Raw genomic sequence first — 15,854 nt, 5'->3', positions numbered from 1 at the left:
TATTATAGAGGATAGGATAGGATAGGATAGAGGATAGCATCGGATAGACGATAGGATAGGGGATTGGATAGGATAGAGGATAGGATAGGATAGTGGATAGGATAGGATAGAGGATAGGATAGGATAGAGGATAGGATAGGATAGAGGATAGTATAGGATAGAGGATAGGATAGGATGGAGGATAGGATAGGATAGAGGATAGGATAGGATAGAGGATAGGATAGGATAGAGGATAGGATAGGATAGAGGATAGGATAGGATACAGGATAGGATAGGGTAGAGGATAGGATAGAGAATAGTATAGGATAGATGATATTATAGGATAGAGGATAGGATAGGATAGAGGATAGGATCGGATAGACGATAGGATACAATATAGGATAGGATAGAGGATAGGATAGAGGATTGGATACGATGGAGGATATTATAGGATAGAGGATAGGATAATGTAGAGGATAGGATAGGATAGAGGATAGGATAGGGGATTGGATAGGATAGAGGATAGGATAGGATAGAGGATAGGATAGAGGATAGGATAGGATAGAGGATAGGATAGAGGATTGGATAGGATAGAGGATATTATAGGATAGAGGATAGGATAGGATAGAGGATACGATATTATAGAGGATAGGATAGGATAGAGGATAGCATCGGATAGACGATAGGATAGGGGATTGGATAGGATAGAGGATAGGATAGGATAGAGGATAGGATAGGATAGAGGATAGGATAGGGTAGAGGATAGGATAGAGAATAGTATAGGATAGATGATATTATAGGATAGGGGATAGGATCGGATAGACGATAGGATACAATAGAGGCTAGGATAGAGGATAGGATAGAGGATTGGATACGATGGAGGATATTATAGGATAGAGGATAGGATAGGATAGAGGATACGATATTATAGAGGATAGGATATGATAGAGGATAGGATCGGATAGAGGATAGGATAGGGAATTGGATAGGATAGAGGATAGGATAGGGTAGATGATAGGATAGAGAATAGGATAGGATAGATGATAGGATAGGATAGAGGATAGGATAGGGTAGAGGATAGGATAGAGGAGACGATATTATAGAGGATAGGATAGGATAGAGGATTGGATAGGGGATTGGATATGATAGAAGATAGGAGACGATAGAGGATAGTATTGGATACAGGATAGGATAGGGTAGAGAATAGTATAGGATAGATGATATTATAGGATAGAGGATAGGATAGGATAAAGGGTAGGATCGGATAGATTATAGGATAGGGAATTGGATAGGATAGAGGATAGGATAGGGTAGATGATAGGATAGAGAATAGGATAGGATAGATGATAGGATAGGATAGAGGATAGGATAGGGTAGAGGATAGGATAGGATAGGGTAGAGGATAGGATAGGATAGAGGATAGGATAGGATAGAGGATAGGATAGGGTAGAGTATAGGATACAGAATAGGATAGGATAGAGGATAGGATAGGATAGAGGATAGGATCGGATAGAGGATAGGATACGATAGAGGATAGTATAGGATAGAGGATAGGATAGGATGGAGAATAGTATAGGATAGATGATATTATAGGATAGAGGATAGGATAGGATAGAGGATAGGATCGGATAGAGGATAGGATACGATAGAGGATAGTATAGGATAGAGGATAGGATAGGATGGAGAATAGTATAGGATAGATGATATTATAGGATAGAGGATAGGATAGGATAGAGAATAGGAACTTATAGAGGATAGGATAGGTGATTGGATATGATAGAGGATAGGATAGGGTAGATGATAGGATAGAGAATAGGATAGGATAGAGGATAGGATAGGATACAGGATAGGATCGGATAGAGGATAGGATAGGGGATTGGATAGTATAGAGGATAGGATAGGATAGTGGATAGGATAGGGGATTGGATAGGATAGAGGATAGGATAGGATAGGATAGATGACAGTATAGGATAGAGGATAGGATAGGATTGAGGATGGGATAGGATAGTTTATAGGATAGGATAGTATAGTTTATAGGATAGGATAGGATAGTTTATAGGATAGGATAGAGCAGACGATGTAGGATAGGATCGAGAATAGGATGCGATAGAGGATGGGATCGAGAATAGGATACGATAGATGATAGTATAGGATGGAGGATAGGATAGGGTAGAGGATAGGATAGGATAGAGGATAGGATAGAGGATTGGATAGGATAGAGGGTATTATAGGATAGAGGATAGGATAGGATAGAGGATAGGATAGGATAGAGGATAGGATAGGGGATTGGATAGGATAGAGGATAGGATAGGATAGAGGATAGGATAGGATAGAGGATAGGATAGGGCGCGGCGGGTGGGCCGCAAGGCCCCGGGCCCGGACGGGGTGCCGGGCCGCGCGTTGGTCTTGGCCCTGGAGGGGGGACTCGCCGCCGAACTCCGGCAGCTGTATAACGGCTGTCTGAGGGAGGGGGTGTTCCCCACGGAGTGGAAGTCGGGCAGGTTGGTCCTCCTTCCGAAGGGGGGCAAGTCCCGGGACTCGCCCTCAGGGTACCGGCCAATTTGTCTGCTGGACGAGGCGGGGAAGTTGTTCGAGCGCGTACTCGTTGGACGCCTCGTCCGGCACCTGTCGGCGGGAGGGGTCCCCGATCTGAGCGGGGTTCAATTCGGCTTCCGGGAGGGTCTCTCCACCGTCGACGCTATTCGGCGGGTGAGGGCTCTCTCGGAGGCCTGTACGAGGGGGGGCGGTGTTGCGTTGGCGATATCCTTGGATATCGCTAACGCGTTCAACACCGTCCCCTGGGATCGGATAATGGAGGCCCTGGTCTTCCACCGGGTGCCTCTGTATCTCAGAAGGGTGATCGGGAGCTATCTCTCCGACAGGGGTATAGAGTATCCCGGCCGGTACGGGATGGTGCGCATGGGCGTCGTGCGCGGGGTTCCGCAGGGCTCGGTGTTGGGCCCGTTGCTGTGGAATCTTGCGTAGGATCGCGTCCTGCGGGAGGAGATGCCTCCCGGGGTCAGCCTGACGTGTTACGCCGACGACACGCTGGTATTGGCCACCGGGAGATTTGCGAAGGAGGCCATCTGCCTGACGGAGCGCGGCGCGTGGCGCGCGGTGCGCGCGATCCGGTCGCTGGGCCTAGAGGTGTCCGTCGAGAAAACCAGGGCCATGTGGTTTCTCCGCTCGGCCCGGTTGGCGGCGCCTCCCCAGTGCTGGATCTGCGTGGGGGAGGGGATGGTCAAGGTCGGGTCCCAGATGCGGTACCTGGGACTCGAGCTTGACGGCCGGTGGCGTTTTGACCGCCACCTTGAGTCGCTGGCGCCCCGGGCGGAGAGGGCGACCGCTGCGCTCGGTCGCCTTCTCCCGAATCTCGGGGGACCCTGTGGACGGGTGCGTCGTCTGTTCGCGGTGGTGGTGCGAGTTTTGGTCCTGTACGGAGCCCCTGTATGGGCGCGCGATGTCTTGGCTAGGGGGCGCAGTGGCGGCACACGGTCGCTGCTGCGTCGCATCGAGCGCAGGCTGGCCATAGGCATCGTGCGGGGGTACCGCACCATTTCATACGCGACGGCGATGGTGATGTCGGGGCTGATCCCCCTCGAGCTGGAGGCCCGCGTGTTGGCGGATGTGCATACGCACTCCAGGGAACTCCGGCTCCGGGGGGTGGCCCCGGATCAGGCGCGGCTCATGGTGGATGAGCTCAGGCGACATGCTCGGCGGCACGCAGCCCGGGAGTGGCGCGATAGCCTTCCCGGGACGAGGGAGGGCGAGAGGCGGGCCGTTCGGGCCATCCTCCCGGTGTTCGATCAATGGAACAGGGGATGGATGGGGCATAGGGTCTCCTACCGTGTGACGCAGGTGATGACCGGGCACGGGTGCTTCGGCGACTACCTGTGTCGCATCGGGAGGGAGACCGAGGAGGCGTGTCACCACTGCGGCGAGCCGCGGGACACGGCGCAACACACTCTGGAGGAGTGTCCGGCATGGGGGGGAGAGCGCCGTGCCCTGCGGCGCGCGGTGGGCCACGACCTCTCGCTCCCGGCTGTCGTCGCTGCGGCAGCCGGTGGCGAGGAGGCGTGGAGGGGGTTCGCTTCCTTCTGCGAGCGGGTTATGCTGCGGAAGGAGGCTGCGGAACGGGATCGGGAGCGTAATCACGATCCCGGCCGAAGGGGGGGGAGGCGGCGCAGGGTACGCCCCGGGGGCGTACCCCCGTTGCGACGCCTCTGACGCGAGCGGGGACGCCCTTGATGATCTCGAGGCGGGGGATCGGATATCCCCTTACACTCGGTCACCAACGGCGTCCCCGGAGGCCGCCGGGCATCTCGGGCGGGGGCTCGGATGCTCTTCGGGCGGCCTAACAGGGGGGGAAGGCGCCACGTCGTCCGTTGCGTGGTGCCTTCGGATAGAGTAGGTACGGGAGGGGGCCGCGTCCCCCCCCCCTGGGTGGTATGCTAAGGCGGGGGCACACCGGATTGACATGCGCGCGCAGAGCACGGGTGCCCCCAGGAGTCTAGGGACGGACGGGGAGGAGTTAGTGGGTATACTCGGCGTTGCACCAACCAGCCGAGGAGTCCCACATAACCCGGACCACCCCCCCGGGGGGGTTCGGGTATCCGTAACGAGATTACCTCCTCGAAAAAAAAAAAAAAAAAAAATAGGATAGAGGATAGGATAGGATAGAGGATAGGATAGGATAGAGGATAGGATAGGGTAGATGATAGGATAGAGAATTGGATAGGATAGAGGATAGGATAGGATAGAGGATAGGATAGGGTAGAGGATAGGATAGGATAGGGTAGAGGATAGCATAGGATAGAGGATAGGATAGGATACAGGATAGGATAGGGTAGAGTATAGGATACAGAATAGGATAGGGTAGAGGATAGGATAGAGGATAGGATAGAGGATTGGATACGATGGAGGATATTATAGGATGGAGGATACGATATTATAGACGATAGGATATGATAGAGGATAGGATCGGATAGAGGATAGGATAGGGAATTGGATAGGATAGAGGATAGGATAGGATAGAGGATAGGATAGGGGATTGGATAGGATAGAGGATAGGATACGATAGAGGATAGGATAGGATAGAGGATAGAATAGAATAGAGGATAGGATAGGATAGAGGATAGGATAGAGGATTGGATAGGATAGAGGGTATTATAGGATAGAGGATAGGATAGGATAGAGGAAAGGATAGGATAGAGGATAGGATAGGATAGAGGATAGGATAGGGTAGAGGATAGGATAGAGAATAGTATAGGATAGATGATATTATAGGATAGAGGATAGGATAGGATAGAGGATAGGATCGGATAGACGATAGGATACAATATAGTATAGGATAGAGGATAGGATAGAGGATTGGATACGATGGAGGATATTATAGGATAGAGGATAGGATAATGTAGAGGATAGGATAGGATAGAGGATAGGATAGGGGATTGGATAGGATAGAGGATACGATAGGATAGAGGATAGGATAGGGTAGAGGATAGGAAAAAGGAATGGGATAGGATAGAGGATAAGATAGGATAGAGGATAGGATCGTATAGAGGATAGGATAGGTGATTGGATAGGATAGAGGATAGGATAGGGTAGATGATAGGATAGAGAATAGGATAGGATAGAGGATTGGATAGGATAGAGGATATTATAGGATAGAGGATAGGATAGGATAGAGGATACGATATTATAGAGGATAGGATAGGATAGGATAGAGGATAGCATCGGATAGACGATAGGATAGGGGATTGGATAGGATAGAGGATAGGATAGGATAGTGGATAGGATAGGATAGAGGATAGGATAGGATAGAGGATAGGATAGGATAGAGGATAGTATAGGATAGAGGATAGGATAGGATGGAGGATAGGATAGGATAGAGGATAGGATAGGATAGAGGATAGGATAGGATAGAGGATAGGATAGGATAGAGGATAGGATAGGATACAGGATAGGATAGGGTAGAGGATAGGATAGAGAATAGTATAGGATAGATGATATTATAGGATAGAGGATAGGATAGGATAGAGGATAGGATCGGATAGACGATAGGATACAATATAGGATAGGATAGAGGATAGGATAGAGGATTGGATACGATGGAGGATATTATAGGATAGAGGATAGGATAATGTAGAGGATAGGATAGGATAGAGGATAGGATAGGGGATTGGATAGGATAGAGGATAGGATAGGATAGAGGATAGGATAGAGGATAGGATAGGATAGAGGATAGGATAGAGGATTGGATAGGATAGAGGATATTATAGGATAGAGGATAGGATAGGATAGAGGATAGGATATTATAGAGGATAGGATAGGATAGAGGATAGCATCGGATAGACGATAGGATAGGGGATTGGATAGGATAGAGGATAGGATAGGATAGAGGATAGGATAGGATAGAGGATAGGATAGGGTAGAGGATAGGATAGAGAATAGTATAGGATAGATGATATTATAGGATAGGGGATAGGATCGGATAGACGATAGGATACAATAGAGGCTAGGATAGAGGATAGGATAGAGGATTGGATACGATGGAGGATATTATAGGATAGAGGATAGGATAGGATAGAGGATACGATATTATAGAGGATAGGATATGATAGAGGATAGGATCGGATAGAGGATAGGATAGGGGTTTGGATAGGATAGAGGATAGGATAGGGGATTGGATAGGATAGAGGATACGATAGGATAGAGGATAGAATAGGGTAGAGGATAGGAAAAAGGAATGGGATAGGATAGAGGATAAGATAGGATAGAGGATAGGATCGTATAGAGGATAGGATAGGTGATTGGATAGGATAGAGGATAGGATAGGGTAGATGATAGGATAGAGAATAGGATAGGATAGAGGATAGGATAGGATAGAGGATAGGATCGGGTAGAGGATAGGATAGGGAATTGGATAGTATAGAGGATAGGATAGGATAGAGGATAGGATAGGATAGAGGATCGGATAGGATAGAGGATAGGATAGAGGAGACGATATTATAGAGGATAGGATAGGATAGAGGATTGGATAGGGGATTGGATATGATAGAAGATAGGAGACGATAGAGGATAGTATTGGATACAGGATAGGATAGGGTAGAGAATAGTATAGGATAGATGATATTATAGGATAGAGGATAGGATAGGATAAAGGGTAGGATCGGATAGAGGATAGGATAGGGAATTGGATAGGATAGAGGATAGGATAGGGTAGATGATAGGATAGAGAATAGGATAGGATAGATGATAGGATAGGATAGAGGATAGGATAGGGTAGAGGATAGGATAGAGGAGACGATATTATAGAGGATAGGATAGGATAGAGGATTGGATAGGGGATTGGATATGATAGAAGATAGGAGACGATAGAGGATAGTATTGGATACAGGATAGGATAGGGTAGAGAATAGTATAGGATAGATGATATTATAGGATAGAGGATAGGATAGGATAAAGGGTAGGATCGGATAGAGGATAGGATAGGGAATTGGATAGGATAGAGGATAGGATAGGGTAGATGATAGGATAGAGAATAGGATAGGATAGATGATAGGATAGGATAGAGGATAGGATAGGGTAGAGGATAGGATAGGATAGGGTAGAGGATAGGATAGGATAGAGGATAGGATAGGATAGAGGATAGGATAGGGTAGAGTATAGGATACAGAATAGGATAGGATAGAGGATAGGATAGGATAGAGGATAGGATCGGATAGAGGATAGGATACGATAGAGGATAGTATAGGATAGAGGATAGGATAGGATGGAGAATAGTATAGGATAGATGATATTATAGGATAGAGGATAGGATAGGATAGAGGATAGGATCGGATAGAGGATAGGATACGATAGAGGATAGTATAGGATAGAGGATAGGATAGGATGGAGAATAGTATAGGATAGATGATATTATAGGATAGAGGATAGGATAGGATAGAGAATAGGAACTTATAGAGGATAGGATAGGTGATTGGATAGGATAGAGGATAGGATAGGGTAGATGATAGGATAGAGAATAGGATAGGATAGAGGATAGGATAGGATACAGGATAGGATCGGATAGAGGATAGGATAGGGGATTGGATAGTATAGAGGATAGGATAGGATAGTGGATAGGATAGGGGATTGGATAGGATAGAGGATAGGATAGGATAGGATAGATGACAGTATAGGATAGAGGATAGGATAGGATTGAGGATGGGATAGGATAGTTTATAGGATAGGATAGTATAGTTTATAGGATAGGATAGGATAGTTTATAGGATAGGATAGAGCAGACGATGTAGGATAGGATCGAGAATAGGATGCGATAGAGGATGGGATCGAGAATAGGATACGATAGATGATAGTATAGGATGGAGGATAGGATAGGGTAGAGGATAGGATAGGATAGAGGATAGGATAGAGGATTGGATAGGATAGAGGGTATTATAGGATAGAGGATAGGATAGGATAGAGGATAGGATAGGATAGAGGATAGGATAGGATAGAGGATAGGATAGGGGATTGGATAGGATAGAGGATAGGATAGGATAGAGGATAGGATAGGATAGAGGATAGGATAGGATAGAGGATAGGATAGGATAGAGGATAGGATAGGGTAGATGATAGGATAGAGAATAGGATAGGATAGAGGATAGGATAGGATAGAGGATAGGATAGGGTAGAGGATAGGATAGGATAGGGTAGAGGATAGCATAGGATAGAGGATAGGATAGGATACAGGATAGGATAGGGTAGAGTATAGGATACAGAATAGGATAGGATAGAGGATAGGATAGGATAGAGGATAGGATCGGATACAGGATAGGATACGATAGAGGATAGTATAGGATAGAGGATAGGATAGGATGGAGAATAGTATAGGATAGATGATATTATAGGATACAGGATAGGATAGGATAGAGGATAGGATCGTATAGAGGATAGGATAGGTGATTGGATAGGATAGAGGATAGGATCGGGTAGATGATAGGATAGAGAATAGGATAGGATAGAGGATAGGATAGGATAGAGAATAGGATAGGATAGAGGATAGGATAGGGTAGAGGATAGGATAGAGGATAGGATAGAGGATTGGATACGATGGAGGATATTATAGGATGGAGGATACGATATTATAGACGATAGGATATGATAGAGGATAGGATCGGATAGAGGATAGGATAGGGAATTGGATAGGATAGAGGATAGGATAGGATAGAGGATAGGATAGGGGATTGGATAGGATAGAGGATAGGATACGATAGAGGATAGGATAGGATAGAGGATAGAATAGAATAGAGGATAGGATAGGATAGAGGATAGGATAGAGGATTGGATAGGATAGAGGGTATTATAGGATAGAGGATAGGATAGGATAGAGGAAAGGATAGGATAGAGGATAGGATAGGATAGAGGATAGGATAGGGTAGAGGATAGGATAGAGAATAGTATAGGATAGATGATATTATAGGATAGAGGATAGGATAGGATAGAGGATAGGATCGGATAGACGATAGGATACAATATAGTATAGGATAGAGGATAGGATAGAGGATTGGATACGATGGAGGATATTATAGGATAGAGGATAGGATAATGTAGAGGATAGGATAGGATAGAGGATAGGATAGGGGATTGGATAGGATAGAGGATACGAAAGGATAGAGGATAGGATAGGGTAGAGGATAGGAAAAAGGAATGGGATAGGATAGAGGATAAGATAGGATAGAGGATAGGATCGTATAGAGGATAGGATAGGTGATTGGATAGGATAGAGGATAGGATAGGGTAGATGATAGGATAGAGAATAGGATAGGATAGAGGATTGGATAGGATAGAGGATATTATAGGATAGAGGATAGGATAGGATAGAGGATAGGATACGGGATTGGATAGGATAGAGGATATGATAGGATAGAAGATAGGATAGGGTAGAGGATAGGTTAGGATAGGATAGAGGATAGGATAGGGTAGAGGATAGGATAGGATTGAGGATAGGATAGGACAGAGGATCGGATACGATAGAGGATTGGATAGGGTAGAGGATAGGATAGGATAGAGGATATTATAGGATAGAGGATTGGATAGGATAGAGGATACGACATTATAGAGGATAGGATAGGATAGAGGATAGGATCGTTTAGAGGATAGGATAAGGGATTGGATAGGATAGAGGATAGGATAGCATAGAGGATTGGATAGGGGATTGGATAGGATACAGGATAGAAGATGATAGAGGATAGTATAAGATAGAGGATAGGATAGGATAGAGAATCGTATAGGATAGATGATATTATAGGATAGAGGATAGGGTTGGATAGAGGATAGGTTCGGATAGAGGATAGGATAGGGGATTGGATAGGGTAGAGGATAGGATAGGATAGAGGATACTATAGGATAGAGGATTGGATAGGATAGAGGATACGATATTATAGAGGCTAGGATAGGATAAAGGATAGGATCGGACAGAGGATAGTATAGGGGATTGGATAGGATAGAGGATGGGATAGGATACAGGATAGGATAGGATAGAGCAGACCATAGAGGATATGATAGGATACAGGATAGGATAGGATAGAGCAGGCCATAGAGGATATGATAGGATACAGGATAGGATAGGATAGCGGATAGGATAGGACGGAGGATAGGATAGGGGATTCAATAGGATAGAGGATAGGATAGGATAGAGGATAGGATAGAGGATAGGATAGAGGATAGGATAGAGGATTGGATATAATAGAGGATATTATAGGGTAGAGGATAGGATAGGATAGAGGATAGGATAGGATAGAGGATAGGATAGGGTAGATTATAGGATACAGAATAGGATAGGATAGTATAGAGAATAGTATTCGATAGATGATATTATAGGATAGAGGATAGGATAGGGTAGAAGATAGGATAGAGAATAGGATAGGATAGAGGATAGGATAGGGTAGAAGATAGGATAGAGAATAGGATAGGACAGAGGATAGGATAGGATAGAGGATAGGATCGGATAGTGGATATGATACGATAGAGGATAGGATAGAGGATAGGATAGAGGATTGGATAGGATAGAGGATATTATAGGATAGAGGATAGGATAGGATACAAGATACGATATGATAGAGGATAGGTGAGGATTGAGGATAGGATAGGATAGATGACATTATAGGATACAGGATAGGATAGGATGGAGGATAGGATAGGGTAGAGTATAGGATACAGAATAGGATAGGATAGAGGATCGGATAGGGTAAGGGATAGAATTGGATAGAGGATAGGATACGATAGAGGATAGGATAGGATGGAGAATAGTATAGGATAGATGATATTATAGGATAGAGGATAGGATAGGATAGAGGATAGAAACGGATAGAGGATAGGATAGGGGATTGGATAGGATAGAGGATAGGATAGGATAGGGGATAGGATAGGGTAGAGGATAGGATAGAGAATAGTATAGGAAAGTGGATAGGGTAGGATAGAGGATAGGATAGGGTAGAGGATAGGATAGAGAATAGGATAGGATAGAGGATAGGATCGGATAGAGGATAGGATAGGGGATTGGATAGGATAGAGGATATGATACGATAGAAGATAGGATAGGATAGAGTATAGGATAGGATAGAGAATAGTATAGGATAGATGATATTATAGGAAAGAGGATAGGATCGGATAGAGGATAGGATAGGGGATTGGATAGGATAGAGGATAGGATAGGATTGAGGATAGGATAGGATAGAGGATAGGATGGGATAGAGGATAGGATACGATAGAGGATAGTATAGGATAGAGGATAGGATAGGATAGAGGATAGGATCGGATAGAGGATAGGATAGGGGATTGGATAGTATGGAGGATAGGATAGGATAAATGATCGGATAGAATAGAGGATAGGATACGATATAGGATAGGATAGGATAGAGGATAGGATAGGATAGAGGATGGGATAGGATAGAGGATAGGATAGGATAGAGGATAGGATCGGATAGTTGATAGGTTAGGGGATTGGATAGGATAGAGGATACGATACGATAGAGGATAGGATAGGGTAGAGGATAGGATAGGGGATTGGATATGATAGAAGATACGAGACGATAGAGGATAGTATAAGATAGAGGATAGGATGGGATAGAAGATAGGATACGATAGAGGATAGTATAGGATAGAGGATAGGATAGGATAGAGAATAGTATGGGATAGATGATATTATAGGATAGAGGATAGGATCGTATAGAGGATAGGATAGGTGATTGGATAGGATAGAGGATAGGATAGGGTAGAGGATAGGATAGAGAATAGGATAGGATAGAGGATAGGATAGGATAGAGGATAGGAGAGCATTGAGGATAGACTAGGATAGTGGTTAGGATAGGATAGAACAGACTATAGAGGATAGGATAGAGAATAGGATAGGATAGAGGATAGGATAGGGTAGAGGATAGGATAGGATAGAGGATAGGATAGGTTAGAGGATAGGATAGGGGATTGGATAGGATAGAGGATATGCTAGGATAGAAGATAGGATAGGGTAGAGGATAGGATAGGATAGGATAGAGGATAGGATAGGGTAGAGGATGGGATAGGATTGAGGATAGGATAGGATAGAGGATAGGATCTGATAGAGGATAGGATAGGGGATTGGATAGGGTAGAGGATAGGCTAGGATAGAGGATATTATAGGATAGAGGATTCGATAGGATAGAGCATACGACATTATAGAGGATAGGATAGGATAGAGGATAGGATCGGATAGAGGATAGGATAGGGGATTGGATAGAATAGAGGATAGGATAGGACACAGGATAGGATAGGAATAGAGGATATGATAGAGGATTGGATAGGATAGAGGATACGATATTATACAGGATAGGATAGGATAGAGGATAGGATCGGATAGAGGATAGGATAGGATAGAGGATAGGATAGAGAATAGGACAGGATAGAGGATAGGATAGGATAGAGGATAGGATAGAGAATAGGACAGGATAGGGGATTGGATAGGATAGAGGATAGGATAGGTTAGAGAATAGTATAGGATAGATGATACTATAGGATAGAGGATAGGATAGGATAGAAGATAGGATAGGATAGAGAATAGGAGAGCATTGAGGGTAGAATAGGATAGTGGATAGGATAGGATAGAACAGACTATAGAGGATAGGATAGAGAATAGGATAGGTTAGATGGTAGTATAGGATAGGATAGGGGATTAGGTAGTATAGGGGATAGGATAGGATAAAGGATAGGACAGGATAGAGGATAGGATCGGATAGAGGATAGGGTAGGGGATTGGATAGGATAGAGGACAGGATAGGATAGAGGATAGGATAGGGTAGAGGATAGGATAGGATAGGATAGAGGATAGGATAGGGTAGAGGATAGGATAGGATAGAGGATAGGATAGGATAGAGGATAGGATAGGATAAAGGATAGGATAGGGTAGAGGATAGGATAGGATAGGATAGAGGATAGGATAGGGTAGAGGATAGGATTACAGAATAGGATAGGATAGAGGATAGGATAGGATAGGATAGAGGATAGGATCGGATAGAGGATAGGATACGATAGAGGATAGTATAGGATAAAGGATAGGATAGGATAGAGAATAGTATAGGATAGGTGATATTATAGGATAGGGGATTGGATAGGGTAGAGGATAGGATAGGATAGAGGATAGGATCGATTAGAGGATATAATAGGGGATTGGATAGGATAGAGGATAGGATAGGACACAGGATAGGATAGGATAGAGGATAGGATAGAGAATAGGAGAGGATAGAGGATAGGATAGGATAGAGGATAGGATCGGATTGAGGATAGGATAGGGGATTGGATAGTATAGAGGATAGGATAGGATAGAGGATAGGATAGGATAGAGGATCGGATAGGATAGAGGATAGGATAGAGAATAGGACAGGATAGGGGATTGGATAGGATAGAGGATAGGATAGGTTAGAGAATAGTATAGGATAGATGATACTATAGGATAGAGGATAGGATAGGATAAAGGATAGGATCGGATAGAGGCTAGATGATAGGATAGAGAATAGGATAGGAAAGAGGATAGGATCGGATAGAGGATAGGATAGGGGATTCCATAGGATGGAGGATAGGATAGGACAGAGGATAGAATAGGATAGAGGATAGGATAGAGGATAGGATAGAGGATAGGATAGAAGATTGGATAGGATAGAGGATAGGATAGGATAGCGGATAGGGTAGGGTAGAGGATAGGATAGAGAATAGTATAGGATAGTGGATAGGATAGGATAGAGAATAGGATAGGGTAGAGGATAGGATAGAGAATAGGATAGGATAGAGGATAGGATAGGATAGAGGATAGGATCGGATAGAGGATAGGATAGGGGATTGGATAGGATAGACGATATGATAGGATAGAAGATAAGATAGGATAGAGGATAGGATCGGATTGAGGATAGGATAGGGGATTGGATAGTATAGAGGATAGGATCGGATTGAGGATAGGATAGGGGATTGGATAGTATAGAGGATAGGATAGGATAGAGGATAGGATAGGATAGAGGATCGGATAGGATAGAGGATAGGATAGGATAGAGGATCGGATAGGATGGAGGATAGGATAGGATAGAGGATAGGATTGAGGATAGGATAGGATAGAGGATAGGATCTGATAGAGGATAGGATAGGGGATTGGATAGGGTAGAGGATAGGCTAGGATAGAGGATATTATAGGATAGAGGATTCGATAGGATAGAGCATACGACATTATAGAGGATAGGATAGGATAGAGGATAGGATCGGATAGAGGATAGGATAGGGGATTGGATAGAATAGAGGATAGGATAGGACACAGGATAGGATAGGAATAGAGGATATGATAGAGGATTGGATAGGATAGAGGATACGATATTATACAGGATAGGATAGGATAGAGGATAGGATCGGATAGAGGATAGGACAGGATAGAGGATAGGATAGAGAATAGGACAGGATAGAGGATAGGATAGGATAGAGGATAGGATAGAGAATAGGACAGGATAGGGGATTGGATAGGATAGAGGATAGGATAGGTTAGAGAATAGTATAGGATAGATGATACTATAGGATAGAGGATAGGATAGGATAGAAGATAGGATAGGATAGAGAATAGGAGAGCATTGAGGGTAGAATAGGATAGTGGATAGGATAGGATAGAACAGACTATAGAGGATAGGATAGAGAATAGGATAGGTTAGATGGTAGTATAGGATAGGATAGGGGATTAGGTAGTATAGGGGATAGGATAGGATAAAGGATAGGACAGGATAGAGGATAGGATCGGATAGAGGATAGGGTAGGGGATTGGATAGGATAGAGGACAGGATAGGATAGAGGATAGGATAGGGTAGAGGATAGGATAGGATAGGATAGAGGATAGGATAGGGTAGAGGATAGGATAGGATAGAGGATAGGATAGGATAGAGGATAGGATAGGATAAAGGATAGGATAGGGTAGAGGATAGGATAGGATAGGATAGAGGATAGGATAGGGTAGAGGATAGGATTACAGAATAGGATAGGATAGAGGATAGGATAGGATAGGATAGAGGATAGGATCGGATAGAGGATAGGATACGATAGAGGATAGTATAGGATAAAGGATAGGATAGGATAGAGAATAGTATAGGATAGGTGATATTATAGGATAGGGGATTGGATAGGGTAGAGGATAGGATAGGATAGAGGATAGGATCGATTAGAGGATATAATAGGGGATTGGATAGGATAGAGGATAGGATAGGACACAGGATAGGATAGGATAGAGGATAGGATAGAGAATAGGAGAGGATAGAGGATAGGATAGGATAGAGGATAGGATCGGATTGAGGATAGGATAGGGGATTGGATAGTATAGAGGATAGGATAGGATA

This window comes from Halictus rubicundus, unplaced genomic scaffold, assembly GCF_050948215.1.
Source record: "Halictus rubicundus isolate RS-2024b unplaced genomic scaffold, iyHalRubi1_principal scaffold0022, whole genome shotgun sequence".
NCBI classification, from domain to species: domain Eukaryota; kingdom Metazoa; phylum Arthropoda; class Insecta; order Hymenoptera; family Halictidae; genus Halictus; species Halictus rubicundus.
This window is presented reverse-complemented; position numbering follows the sequence as displayed.